We start from the raw sequence: 16,263 nt of genomic DNA on the forward strand, positions 1-16,263 counted from the left end.
TATGAAACTAGAAATCAACTGACGAGGGGAGAAGAACAAATACATGGACACTAAACAACATGCAACCAAACAAAAAACAAATAAAAATAAAATAAAAAAAAAACAAAACGACAAGGGGTCAATAATAAAATCAAAGAGGAAATAATAAAACACCTAGAGACAAATCAAAATGAAAATACAACTTTCCAAAATCTATGGGATTATGATGCAAATGCAGTTCTAAGAGGGAAGTTCACAGCGGGAGAGGTCTTTCTCAAGAAACAAGAAAAATCTTAAATAAACAATCTAAGCTACCACCTGAAAGAATTAGAATAACAAAGCCCAAAGTCAGAAAAAGGAAATAAAGATCAGAGAGGAAATAAATAAAATAGAGATCAAAAAATAGAATAAAACCAAGAGCTGGTTTCATTTGAAAAAATAAATTGATAAATATTTAGCCAGGCTCACCAATAAGAAAAGAGAGCAGACCCAAATAAAATAAGAAATGAAACAGGAGAAATAACAACTGATACCACAGAAATGCAAAGAAAAAAAATCACAAGGGGTTACTACAAACAGTTATGTGCCAATAAAATGGACAACTTAGAAAGACAAATTTCTAGAAACATACAGCCTGCCAAGACCAAATCAAGAAGAAACAGACAACTTGAACAGATCAGTGGAAAATAAATCTAATCTATAACAAAAAAGCTTCCCTACGAACAAATCCCAAGACCAGATAGCTTCACTGAGGAATTCTACCAAACATATTAGTACTTATACCTATCCTCCCCAAACTATACCAAAAAACTGAAGAGGAGGGTACACTCCCAAATTCATTCTATGAGGTCACCATTACCCTGTTATCAAAACCAGACAAAGACACTACCAAAGAAAATTACAGTTCTGTAACTTTGATTAATATACATGCAAAAATCCTCAACAAACAAGCAAACCAAATCTAACAATACATAAAAAGGATGAAGTTGGTTTTATTCCAGGGTCACAAGGATGGTTCAAAAGCACATATCAATTTGATATACCACATTAACAAAAGGAAAGACAAAAACCGTATGATCATCTCAATACATGCAGAAAAAGCAATTGACAAAATTCAATATCCATTCATGGTAAAAACTCTCATCAAAGTGCATATTAAGGGAACATATCTCAACACAGTAAAGGCCATTTACAACAAACGCACAGCCAACATCATACTCAGTGAAAACCTCAGACTCTCCACTAAGTTCAAGAACAAGACAAGAATATCCTCTCTCTGTTTCTAGTTAACATATTATTGGAGGTGCTAGCCATAGCAGTCAGACAAGAAATAAAGGTATCCAAATTGGAAGGGAAGAAATAAAACTGTCACTGTTTGCAGATAAAAAGATACTCTATATAGACAACTCTAAAAACTACTTAGAATAAATGATTTCAGCAATTTTGTAGGATACAAGATTAATACACAGAAAACTGTTGTGTTTCTATACATTAATAATAAAATATGAGAATAGTTTAAAAAAATCCCTTTTAGAATTGCATCAAAAAAAAAAAACCTAGGAATAAACTTAACGAAAGAGGTGAAAGCACTATGCTCTGAAAACTATAAAACATTGATAAAAGAAACTGAATATGATTCAAAGAAATGGAAATATATCCCATGCTCTTGGGTTGGAAAAATTAATATTGTTAAAATTGCCAGGCTTCCCTGGTGGCACAGTGGTTAAGAATCCGCCTGCCAATTCAGGGGACGTAGGTTCGCGCCCTGGTCTGGGATGATCCCACATGTCACAGAGCAACTAAGCCTGTGCGCCACAACTACTAAGCCTGCACTCTAGAGCCTGCAAGCCACAACTACTGAGCCCACGTGCCACAACTACTGAGGCCCATGCACCTAGAGCCCGTGCTCCACAACAAGAAAAGCCACTGCAATGAGAAGCCCACGCAATGCAACAGTAGCCCCCACTTGCCACAACTAGGGAAGGCCCGTGAACAGCACTTAAGACCCAATGCAGCCAAAAATTAATTAAATAATAATGATAATAAAATTGCCATATTATCCAATGCAACCTACAGATTTACTGCAATCCCTACCAAAACACCCAGGACAATTTTTACAGACCTAGAACAAATAATCCTAAAATTTATATGGAACCAAAAAGGCCTCAAATTGCCAAAGCAATTTTGAGAGAAAAACAAGAAATCTAGAGGTATAACCCTCCCAGACTTCAGACTATTCTACAAAGCTACAGTAATCAAAAGTCTGGTATTGGCACAAAAACAGACACATAGATCAAGGGAACAGAATAGACAGCCCAGAAGTAAATCCACACACCTACAGGTCAATTAATCTAAAACAAAGGAGGCAAGAATATACAATGGAGAAGACAGTCTCTTCAACAAGTGGTGCTAGGAAAACTAGAACGCCACATACTAAACAATGAAATTAGAACATTCCCTCACACCATATATAAAAACAAGCTCAAAATGGTTTAAAGACCTAAATGTAAGACATGAAACCATAAAACTCACCAAAGAAAACATAAGCAAAACACTCTTTTATATAAATCTTAGCAATATTTTCTTGGACCAGTCTCCTAAGGCAAAAGTAACAAAAGCAAAATAAACTAATGGATCAGCTATGTATAGCTAATACACTTTGTTATAAAACAGAAACTAACACACCATTGTAAAGCAATTATACTCCAATAAAGATGTTTAAAAAATAAATAAACTAATGGGATCTAATTAAATTTAAAAGCCTTTGCACAGCAAAAGAAACCATCAATAAAATAAAAAGGCACACAATGAAATGAGAAAAATTATTTACAAATGATGCAACCAACAAGGGGTTAATATGCAAAATATACAAACAGATCATGCAACTCAATGTTTTAACAAAATCTAATCAAGAAATGGGCAGAAGACTGGAATAGACATTTTCCAAAGAAGACATATAGATGGCTAACAGGCACATAAGAATTTGCTCAACATGGCTAATTTTTAGAGAAACGTAAATCAAAACCACAATGAGGTATCACCTCACACTGATCAGAATGGTTAACATCAAAAAGTCTACAAATAACAAATGTTGGAGAGGATGTGGAGAAAAGGGAACCCTCACACACTATTGGGGGGGATATAAATTGGTGCTGCAGACACTTGAAAAACAGTATGGAGATTCCTTAAACTAAAAACAGAGCTACCGTATGATCCTAGAGTCCCATTCCTGGATATATATCCAGAAAAACATAAAAACACTCATTTGAAAAGCTACATGCATCCCAATTTCATAACATCACTATTTATAGTAGCAAAGATGTGGAAGCAGCCCAAGCGCCCATCAATAGGCAATTGGATTCAGATGACGTGGTGTACACACACACACACACACACACACACACACACACACACACACACACACACACACAATGGAATATTACTCAGCCACAAAAAATACTGCAATTTGTAGCAACATGGATGGGCCTAGAGAATATAGGACTTAGTGAAATAAGTCAGACAATGAAAGACAAATACTATATGATAGTAGTTATATGTGTAATCTAAAAAATAATACAAAAGAATGTATATGTATATAAACTCAGATATAGAAAAACTTGTGATTACCAAAGGGGAGAGAGAAGAGGAAGGGACAAATTAGTGGAATGGAATTAACAAACTACTATATATAAAATAGATAAGCAACAAGGATATATGGTATAACACAGGGAACTACATTCAATATCTTGTAAAAACCTATAATGGAATATAATATACAAAAATACTGAATCACTATGCTGTACACTTGAAACTAAAACAATATTGTCAATCAACTATACTTCAATTTTAAGAGTAATATCTGTGAGAAAATGTAAATTTGAAAAATGGAAATTAATGGCAACTTTTTGATCAATTTTGTATAAAAAGAATATGATCTCCTTAGGTTGTGTATAAAATAATTCCTCATTCACTCCTCATTAATTAGTTGACACAGTCTTTTCCCACAGTCTTCCCTCAATTTTTGCAATGCAGAACTTAACAGACCATCTTTTGCTCTTTTCTTAATAATTGCTATTTATTTTGCATTTTTTGTGTGATTATGAAGTAATTATTCTAAAAGCGGTCTCCAAGTTACTCTTCAAACATCTCATTTTCTTTTTTGCCTTCATTTTTATTTATTTATTTATTTATTTATTTATTTACAGAATGCAACATTCCAAAGTTTTTAATGCCTCTTAATTGTTTTGGTTTGTTTTGTTTTTACGCCTGGAACACAGGATCCTGGCTTTGATGACTTTACTCATTTTAATTATACTTAAAAAGCCTGAAACTGTTTCTTAGTAAGATAGATTACTGTCAAAATAACCAATGCATTAATTAAGTAGAAGATATTTTAAAACCTTATCACAAGTTAGACAGACTAAAGTAAGAACCTGGACCAAACCAGTTGATCCAATCTATAAATAATAAGATTATATAGAAGGGATATGAACAAAATATTTAAAATGATTCAACTTTGTCATTTAAAATTTAAAAACTGAATACTTACAATATATTACAGACAAAAGCAATATAATGAAAAAAATACCAAAAACACTGCTTACACAGAATCAAATGTTCAAAAAACACATTGGATTAGAATCATCATTAGATAGAAGGAAATGTAGCAAAATTTACAGAGCTGTGAAAAAGTGGTTTAGGTCCTATATACAGTAAAACATATGACAGAACTAGGTGAACTTTCCAAATAAATGACTTGAAGGCCTGTATCCAAAGTGTGAACTATATCAGGAGAAAACTTTTGGAAAATATTTTTTAAAGATGACAGACAATAATTATAAAATATGACTGAGTTTTCTAAACAGTTCTGAATGCAACAGAATTTTCTAAACAATTCTTTAGAATGTGGTTAACATGAGGTGGTAGAAAGAATCTGGGCAGTGAACAGATTGGCAGAAGTTTTTATTATTTAATACATGGATTTGAGAAATTGAAATTCCAAACATATTTCAAATAGAAAAATCTGGGAAAATCAAATAAAGTAGTATTTTAAGAATATAAACTAGAATATAAGTTTTTAAAAAGCACATAGTTTTATGCAGCAAAAAGTAAATTAAAACAATGTGAGATAGCATGTTACATTAAAATCTGGAGGGTATTACGCTAAGTCAGACAGAGAAAGAGAAATAACCTATGATCTCTCTTATATGGAAACTAAATACATACACACATACATACAGGAATACATACAAGCTCATAGGTACAGAGAATAGATTGGTAATTACCAGAGGCACAGTGTGGGGGGTTGAGTGAAATGGGCAAAATCTTTATTTTGGTTTAAATAAGTTGAATAAAACAAATGAAAAGTAGAGTTAAAATAAATATTTGCAGAAAATGTTGCAGTGGAAAAGTTCAGGCACTGATGCTAAGAGCATCAAATGATATAGCCATTTTGGAGAGCAGTTTGTCATTGTTTAGTGAACCTCAGTTCTGCAAATCTAGCCCTGGGAATATACTGCATTAAACTCTAGCATAGTCATGAGAAAGGACATGTGTGAGATTATTTTTTACAGTATTATGTGTGATATTGAAGACTTTTTTTTATGCAAGAACACAAATGTTCATCAATTCTTGAAAAAATAGATAAAAACTGGCATATGCACACCATCTAGTATTATAGCTTTCAAAATTAAATTGATTAGTCTTTCTCAGAGCAATTTTGAATGGTCTAAAGAAGTGTTGAGCAAAGTAAATGAGAGGCTCAATAACTCAGCACAATTCATCCATATATATATATATATATATATATATCTCCAGCCTATACACATAACAAAAATACATATTATTTGTAGAGCTATCATTATGTAAATATGTTTGTGGCAAATGTGTGTAAAAGCATAAAATAATTATATGAACATTGTTCCTATAGGGAAGAAGGCTGAAATACATTCATATTGATAGCTATTGATTACAATGCTAAGAACTAATTTTTATTTACAGTAATTTTTAAAAGTAAAATGGCATTATAATTTTTCCTCATTGGAAACTTAGTTTCATGTTGATCTTTCATCTTGATCTTTTGGGAAGATTCTTTTGGAGGAGGACAGAATACTTCCAAGTGGCAAAGCCAAAAATATTTCTTATAATATCTGAATATGGCATCAGATTACTGATGCCTCGTGTGAAGTGCATGTGAATTTCAAATCTTAAAGGAACGTGAAGAAAATAAGTATTTGAATCCCTGCAGATGAATGCAAAAAATTAAAGATATTTGAAAATTTTAGCAGCTATGAAGAGTGATTGCTGTTGTGAAGCCTGCTGTTTTCTCTTAAAACACAGCAATAATGTGTAAATTAAATCGCAACAGAAAGTGTATATTATAGTATACTATCCTAGTTGCTTTTCATAGAGATAAATGGAAAATATATGATTATACAGCAAAAAAGATAAAATTTATTTAATCAGCTAAAACCATTTAAAATTAGCCACTAGCAGAATGAAGATAAATTAATTTTAAAAATCAAATTAAAAGGTATTGTTTTAAAGATAATAGAGATTCAAGAGAGATATACTGCCTAAGATATAAATTTCAACAAATTTAATGGATATGTTATTATTCATTAATAAATATGTTTCTTATATGTTAGAAATAAAAGAGATTAGTCAATTTGGTACTTTAAGCTTAATAGGCTATAAGTGAATACATGGTGAAGTAGTTTCTCCTCACAAGATGGATATTACAGGAATGTACTCTGTGTAAAGTATGCTAAGATAATGATTATTTCTCCTCTGAAGTACATTAAAATTTGACAACAAAACTGTTTCTAAACTATACCAAAAACTGTTTCTTGATATAAGATAAAAATTAATAATTGATGTGATTAAAATTAATATTGATACTTCTGAACAACTGTTTGGCATTATGGTCTCAATTTTTAGGTAGCAGACTGATGATTAAAGTAATTAAGAAAGTTGGCCACTATCCTTGAGAAAGTCGAAAGAATGGATATAAAATTATATGAGATCAAAATGTAATGATAAAAGCAAATTTCCCTGGGAACAATCATAGAATATCCATTATGTTTCCTTGCTCTTGTCAGGTCAGAAGTGAAAAATATATTACCCTTGATTAACACCTACTTAAGCACTTGTGTACTCCCTCACAGCAGCAGATCCCTAGAATACCTTGACACCTGTAATGACACCTGTTGCTATAGGTTGTCACTCAACCTGATCTTCCACTGTGTTCAAGATGCTGTTTTTGAACCCAGCCTCCTCCAAAGAATGAAGGGACAGATTGTTCTCTATGCCCCAAAGTCTCTACTGTCATACTTAACCTGAGGAATTCTAATTTAGCTTGACAGGTTGTCCCTTTGATCCAGTTATTGAGAATTTTATAGCTGTTTTTCGATACTGCCACAAAAGGCAGGCCTTCTGAATAAACAGAGTTCAAGGTTTGACGAAATACTGTTTGTGAGACTAGGGTTAAGCAAATCATGGGACTGGGAGAAGAGGGAAAAAGTAGTGACTATCCTTAGATATCTCAATCAGGACGGTTCTATGAGACAAAAACTATCTCATAATATGGCTAAGATGTCATTTGTATTATTTGCCTTTATCTCCATGTTGACATTTGGTTTCACTATGCAAAAACAATGGATGAGGGGAGGGAAGGGGAAAAACTGCTGGTGCCCAAAGTAAGGCAATCACAAGTTGACCTAGCTGTGATCTTCAATATTAGATACAGGAAAAAAGAAAATTAAAAAGCCAGTTTCAGTAACAAATATCCTTGATGAAGCAGGTAAATATTAATTTTCTTAAGTCAATGTTTTAATATTTCATGTGATGAAATGAGAAATACACATGACACACTTCTGCTTCCTACAAATGTACAATAGTTGCATCAAGGAAAAGTATTTTTGAAAGAATAACTAACAATGATTATTCAGAGTGGGTATTTGGTAGCTATTTTCAAAATGAATGAAGTGAGCCTGCCATTTAAGGAAAATGACAAATTTGTTGCCAGTAATAACATGTGAACTTTCAAGTACAGATTAGCATTTTGGAAAACTTGCATCTGCCATCTTAAGCTTGACATGTTCTCAACACTTAAAGAAATTTCTGATGACATTGGTTGTGATTAATGAATGTGATCTTGATGTTGTTTAATGAAATATATCAGCATTTGGAAGAACTTAGAATCAGTAAACAATATTTTTTTTAATTACAAATGCATAATATTACACAACCATGCATAGACAAAGTAAGAATCTCACAGAGCAAGACAGATCAACAGTTTTTAAGGAAAGTACAAAATGTTTTAGTATGGCTTTAGGCTCCACATTATAACTAACACTTAAGAAACTACAAATAGTCAAGTATTGTTATAGTGTTAAAATGGAATATTCATAATTACCTTAATTTCAATTTTAAATAATCCTTTTTTCTCAAGGTCATATACTTCAAACAAATAGCATATTGCAACATTTTGAATGCAGAAGCAGATTAAGAAAATCCAGCTGGTTTCTACTGTGCCAGCAATTTTATAGTATTACAAATATGTTTAATAGTGCTACTCTTTGCATTAAATTTTCATTATAGAAAATATATTTTCTTAAAAATATGTTAATAATGAGGTTCATTTTTAAAATAAATATTTTTAAATTTCTCAGGTTTTATTATTAATATGACATTAACAGACATGACTCACATAAAAAGGGTACTTTGGAGCTCCAATAATTTTTAAGAGATTAAAGAGTGCTGAAATCTGAAAGCTTGAGAACTTCTGATCTCTTACTACCAGAGTGGTTACAACCCCTTCAGAAAACTGTGCTTAGCGGCATAGCACAGGGAGATCAGCTCAGTGCTTTCTGACCACCTAGAGGGGTGGGATAGGGAGGGAGACACAAGAGGGAAGAGATATGGGGATATATGTATATGTATAGCTGATTCACTTTGTTATAAAGCAGAAACTAACGCACCATTGTAAAGCAATTATACTCCAATAAAGATGTTAAAAAAAAATAAAATGAAAATTTTTCTAAAATTAAAAAAAAACAGAATTAGCATCTGAAAAGAAAAGAAAAGAAAACTGTGCTTGCTGTAGGTTTCTAGGCTGATTTGATGCACTAGGCATATCTTCACATTTTAGTGAGTAAAGTAGATTGCCTGGTGGGCCTTGCCTTTGCATGCAAATCTTTACACCTTTACAGTGAGGCCAATTTGTACTGCATTAGTGAAGTACTGTTTGGAAATAAATATAAAAAGGTAAATTTGGGGAGAAAATATCATTTTATGGTATTAAACCTTCTCAACCTCCAGTATGTTTCCATCTTTTGCTTACTTATTTTTGTAATATTCTTCAATAAGTTTTGTTTTATTAATGTGGATTTTTGTCTTATTTATTTATATCCAAGATTGCAGTTACTTTTGATTACTGCAAATGCAAAACTTTTCTATTATATGTGGCTGTGTGTTATCAGAAGAGAAGAAAATGTTACTTTTGAATAGCTATCTTTAACCATGTAACCAAAATCCTTTATTAATTTTAGTATTTTTATATTTTTATACTATATATTTTTTAATATTCTTCCAGTGTTAGAGGTATTTTGTTGAATTTTCTTATGGTCATTTCAATTTTATTAAGTTTATTCCATTGATTGTATTTTTTTGATAATACAAATGATTGCAATAGCAGATGTCCTTCTCCAATTCCTGATTTTCATAGAAAAGTTTTTAATATTTTACAGTTTAGGTTAATAATTACTCAAATATTGTTAAATGATCTTCCTAACAGTCATTCATTTCTTTCCTATCTTATCAGAGTTTGTCCAAGAAATATCAGCATTTCTGAAGCAATAGCTTTAAATTCTTTAAATAAAATTGGAATGTTCAGTTCTTTAAAGCTAAGAGGATATTATGATCAAATCTCTCCTACGTTAACTCTAACTTTATTCTGACCATTTTTATTTTGATATAATCATCCCTTTTTGAGCCAAGAGCAATTTCAAATAATGTTAGTTACTTCTACTACTGAGTCATTTTTTCACTATAATTTAAATGCTGGTTGTTCGGTATCTATACAAGTCTTGCTTATGTTTTTTCACTATATGTTTTATCACTATGAAATGTGTCTTTAGATTGTTTTTTTTTTTCTAAAATTCTACCTTGTGTGATAAAAAATATATATTTTTCTTTTTCTTTCGATTGACTTAATATCCTTTTGCCCATGATTTTATATGAATGTTTTATTAATTTGTCTGTATTTTACATGTATAATAGACTTGAGATTTGCTTTTTAATCCAGTTGAAAACTATTTTAATTTAGATTTTAATTGGAGAGCATTTACTATAATGATGGGTATGTTTTGATGTCTTGATTAATTATTTTAAGTTATATAAAGAGTAATTGAGCAAGCAAAATGGAACAAAATACATTTCAGATATAAATTTGAGTTTCTGAATTATTTTACCTAGAAGAACAGAAGTGTCAAGAATGATAAAGTCTAGGGTAGGGTTTTAAGTTGGTGGCTAAGATGATATGGAGAAAAATATCACTAGACATAAAGAGCTCAAGAAACTGAGGATTCAAGGTAATGGTTTGTTTATCTACATGGACATTAAAGTCTCCCAGGGACAATGAAACAGTGAGTATAGAAACAAAAACTGAGTTAAGCACCACAAAAATAAAGGAGGAATACAGGTGAGGGATCTTGAGCAGTTGAGTATGGTGAACCTGACATTTTAAAAATAAGTCTTTATTGTTTTTTGGATACACTTTTATTGATATCGTGTTGTGTTTACAATCTTAGCTATGTTTTTCACTTCCAATGATTTCACTTCCGATGATTTCACTTCCAATTAATGGGTTCAATTTACAGTTGGGTTCAATTTATAGTTCTAGAACTGCATATGTAATAGAAAAGTTATTTTACTTATAGTAATTGTCCATAGTTTATCCTAGTTTAGCCTGGAAATTGCTCTGTTATTTTGTAATCCTTAGTATGCCAAATACTACGTAATTTGTGGGATTTAGTCCAAGTGAAAATATGAGACCCCCTTGTTCCCAAATAAGAATTTCCAGACAGTGATAGTAGAGTGTTAAGCCAAGTGTGGCATCCTTTTGATCATAGGGCTCTATACAATGACATAACTGGTGGATTAGAAAGCCAGTCTTGTCCCAAGGTAAATATTTAAGATAATCTACACTGAGTTTGTTATTCTGACGCTTCTGTGAGTTGTTTTGTTTTCTTCTTTGTTTTGTTTTGATTTTTGTGGTACATGGGCCTCTCACTGTTGTGGACTCTCCCGTTGCGGAGCAACAGGCTCCGGACGCACAGGCTCAGCGGCCATGGCTCACGGGCCCAGCCGCTCCGCAGCATGTGGGATCCTCCCAGACTGGGGCACGAACCCGTGTCCCCTGCATCGGCAGGTGGACTCTCAACCACTGCGCCACCAGAGAAGCCCTGTTTTGTTTTCTTTTAAGGTACTAATGCTTATGTCCCTAGCCGATGCATCTAACATTAGTCACTTCTGCTTAGGGAAAAAGTTATCATGGCAGAATGATAGAAACAGAAGAAAAGGGAAAAATCTGGGAATATTACTGCTAAAAATCTGCCATGTCTTCAGCTACCACTTCCTCTAGTTGTCCAAAATCAGATAAAAAAACAAACAAAAAAAGCACATTAAAAGATGTTCAACATCACTAATTATCAGAGAAATGCAAATCAAAACTAGAATGAGGTATCACCTCACACCGGTCAGAATGGCCATCATCAAAAAATCTACAAACAATAAATGCTGGAGAGGGTGTGGAGAAAAGGGAACCTTCTTGCACTGTTGGGGGGAATGTAAATTGATACAGTCACTATGGAGAAGAATATGGAGGTTCCTTAAAAAACTAAAAGTAGAGCTACCATATGACCCAACAATCCAACTCTTGGGCCTACATCTGGAGAAAACCATAATTCAAAGGGATGTATGCACCCCAATGTTCATTGTAGCACTATTTACAATAGCCAGGACATGGAAGCAATCTAAATGTCTATCGACAGAGGAATGCATAAAAAAGATGTGGTACATATATACAATGGAATTAGTTCTAAACTAATTAGAACTAATTAATTTTTACTCAGCCATAAAAAGAAACAATATAGTGCCATTTGCAGAGATGTGGATGGACCTCGAGACTGTCATACAGAGTGAAGTAAGTCAGAAAGAGAAAAATATCATATAATATCGCTCATATGTGGAATCTAGAAAAATGTTACAGGTGAACTTATTGGCAAAGCATAAATAGAGTCACAGATATAGAGAACAAACTTATGGTTACCAAGGAGGGAAGGGGAGGGTGGGATGAACTGGGAGATTGGGTTTGACATATATACACCACTATGTATAAAATAGGTAACTAATAAGAACCTACTATTTAGCACAGGGAACTCTACTCAGTTATCTGTGGTGACCTAAATGGGAAGGAAATCTAAGGAAGTGAGTATATGTAAACGTACAACTGATACTTTCTGCTGTACAGTAAAGTGTAACAACACTGTAAAGCAACTAAACCCCAATAAAAATTATAAAAAACAAAAACCATTCCAGTTGTTGAAAGGGTGAGAGAAAACTGGAGGGGAAAGGAAGCAAAAAGGTTGCCACTGGTGAGCATCTCTGAGCAGAAAACCTTCCCCCTGACTACCTAAGTTAGCTTCAAGGGGAATGACATAGATACAGCAAACAGATTTGGGGAAATAAGCATACAAGATACCAGTGTCACAGTTACCCTCTGAGGGGCCACAGTATGGCACCAAATTTCCAGACCATGAGGCTGACAAAGTGGTAAAGTAGAGTCCCCTTGGAGGAATGAAAAAAGTGGAATGATCCCCAAGTTCTTTCACAAGCCTAAGGAAAACACAAGGTTGAGTGAAGCTTCCCATGCCCAATAAGTGGCCTGAGAACTAGCTAAGTGAGTATACTGCCTGAAGAGGTCTTTTACTTTTCAAAGATGGGAAGCCTCCGTTGAAATTGTTTTGACCACTTAGTCAGACATCCATTCTTATAGTAGGGCCTTAGACAGTTATCAACATGGAGATATGGTGATACCTGAGAAAGACAGGGGGTCTTTAAGATCCTATTAGCAGGACATATCAAGACATAGGAGTAAATACCTCCTCTCCAATGATGCCACTGACTTGATAAACCTTGGTGTTTAGAACTAATCCTAGGAAGGAGGTAGGAAAAAATGACTTAGTTTTCTGGAGATTTTATGAATACATTTTCTTCCTCCTAGTGTAATTAATGCTCATTAATTTAAAGTATAAAAGACTCTTTTCCATGCATATTTGAGGTTTTATTTAAAAACTATATTCAGTAAACTAGCATTTGCATCTTTTGTCCACCAAAACCTATGCTTTAGAAGTAATTATTTATGCCAGTAAGAACAGGAATATATTAATATTTTAAAGAGATTTTCAACATCTTTCATGAAAGAATGTTTTATTTTTATAAAACTTAATTACTGAATACATTTTAAATTGCCCAGTATAAATGGTTTATCATGACAAATTGGTAGAGTTTATACTTTGATAAAGTGATTCTATTTTTGAACAATCCAACATGACGTATTAGGCAAACACTTTTTAACCTCAGGATAACAAGTTTTCGTATTACTTTTTTCAGGTTTCACTCTTTTGATTCTCTTATGCCAAGGGCAAATAATAAAACATTTGCTATTTTTATTTGTTTTCCATTTATCATCTCTATTTTGAAATGACTCAAAATTTTAATATATTGAACTACTGTGTTCAAAAATGAATCTAAACTATTAAAATGCTGTGAAGGAAAAATGATTCTATGTAATATATGTTCAAATCATCAAATCACATTGATTTGTGGTATAAATTCAATAGAAGCAGCATATGTCTGTCATGGAATCTATTTTGGTTAAAGAATTTATCCCAATCATCCATATTTAATATAACTTTATTACTCATTATGTCCATTGATTAATTAAAATTATTCATAGTACCTGTATTACTTTGCTAGGGCTGCAATAAAAAATGTTTTTACAAACTGTAGGGCTTAAACAACAGAAATTATTATCTCACAGTTCTAGAGGCTATCTGAGATCAAGGTGTTTACAGGGTTGGCTCCTTCTGAAGACTCTCAGGGAGCATCTGTTCCATGCTTCTCCCTAGCTATTGATGATTTGCTAGAAATGTATGGTGTTCCTGGGCTTGTGGTAGCCTCACTTAAATCATCAGAAGGCATTCTTGTGTATCTGCTTCTGTGACCAAATTTCCCCCTCTGATAAGGACACTAGCCACACTGGATTGTGTGAGATCCATACTAATGATCTCACCTTAACTTGACTGTTTACAAAGACAATTTTCCAAACAAGATCACACACATAGGTACTGGGGATTGGACTTTAGCATATTTTGAGGGGACACCATTCAACCATCAGTTCCTTCAAATATAGTATGCTTCAGCTATTTAGTTAATACCAAATTTCCAAAAGCTGATCCACTATAACTTCTCCTCTTTCTGTATAGTTATTGGTTTAACATTATGACTGGAAGTAAAGAAAGAGGTTTTCTTGGTTCTTCAAACTAAGCCAATATCCAAGCCTAGTTTTCAGCATGTATTGCTTTGGGAATTTCAGCATGGGTTGTCTTCGTTTCCCCATTTACTATTTTTGGAGCCCCGTAAGAGAAGAGGTGTGACTAATAAGTAATTACATTATTTATGGGGCCCAGCAAAAATAAGATCCAATAATATCTGATTCTTCATCATGACATTTAACAAGACATTTCTCTTTGAAATCCCTAATCACAGCCCATTAACTTGAAATAACTTCAAAGTTCTGCTGGTTAACTATAGAATTATTCCCATTTCTGACATCAAGAAATCAAATATAAAAACATATTTTCTGTGCCAGTTTAGAAGCAAGGAGCATTACAAATAATATCATCTGTCTTGTTTGGAGACATAGTTCCCAAGCAAAGTATGAGGAACCTGGTTGAAATCAATTAATACTTAGACAGATACCTGACATATCATCATCAGAAGACTCACATGCCTTTCAAGCTGCAGAAATAAGCCTTGAACATGCCTGTGAAATGTTGAGTGATGAGTGGGGAAAGAGGAAATGTGAAAGCTAAATCACTCTTTCCTCTATCTTTCCTCCTTTTGAATAGAATTTTATTTTAAAAGCCCAGGTCTCAAGAATGGATAATTGGCATAAACCATGTGTTGAAATAAGGAGGCCTAGAATAAACTATCCATAATGTAATCATGACTCTTTCATGTTTTAACTTTAATTTAATCCTTTATTTGATTTTATGGGTAGGGCCAAACACTGAGATTAACAGAAAGGAAATCACTACTGAGGAGGCCTAGTGAACTTAAGCATTTCAACTTTTATTCTTAACTGGTTCCTGAACTGAGAAAATAGTATAAAGTGTGCCCCATGCCTGGCAGCTATTCTCCATGAAACAGTCTATATGATCTTAATTTTGACCAAACCTGTGTGTTCTGCATAAGATTGCTAGATGCTAACTTAATCTGTAAAAAAACAAACTGGCACCTGACAAGGCTTTCTTAGGTAAGGAAAACATTTGAAAATAAGTTATGCTAAAGCTATTATCTGAAGGATGAGATGGTGTGACCCAGGTAATAGAGAAGTGGAATGTTGCATGCATTGGAATGTAGTCAAGGAAGCACTTGATATGTTCAGGAAACTAGAAGTAGTTGAATAACATTAAGGCAGGAGAGAGTGGAGGTTTGGGGCTGCAGAAGAAATTAGTGATTATGTAAAGATTTGCCTTGACTATGTGTGTTTTAAGCACTGAAACAGTTAGAAGTTTATTGAAATGTATAGGTAGGAAGAGAAACAATTAGGAGATGATTGAAGAACTAGAGGAAAAAAACATGATTCTGGTATGAACTATAGAAGTGGAAGAGAGGTAGAAAACATGATGATTTTCAATAGCTGTCTAAGAGACAAGATAACATACTGGTTAGAACTAGATGCTCTGGAGTATGATAGTCTTAGGTTTATACTCCATCATCACTGGTTCCTTCCCTCCTTCCCTCTCTCCTTCCAACAAGTCCCAATAATTTAAAAAATATTTTTCTTTGTATTAAAAGACAAAGTATGTGCTTTAATACAAAGGAATTAATTTGGAAATCAATAACAAAGAAATAAGAAAAATTTACAACTATGTGGAAACTAGACAATGTTATTCTTAACATCCAATGGGCCAAAGAGAAATCACAAGTTAGAAA

Source organism: Orcinus orca, chromosome 5 (genome assembly GCF_937001465.1).
Source record: "Orcinus orca chromosome 5, mOrcOrc1.1, whole genome shotgun sequence".
Classification (NCBI taxonomy): Eukaryota; Metazoa; Chordata; class Mammalia; order Artiodactyla; family Delphinidae; genus Orcinus; species Orcinus orca.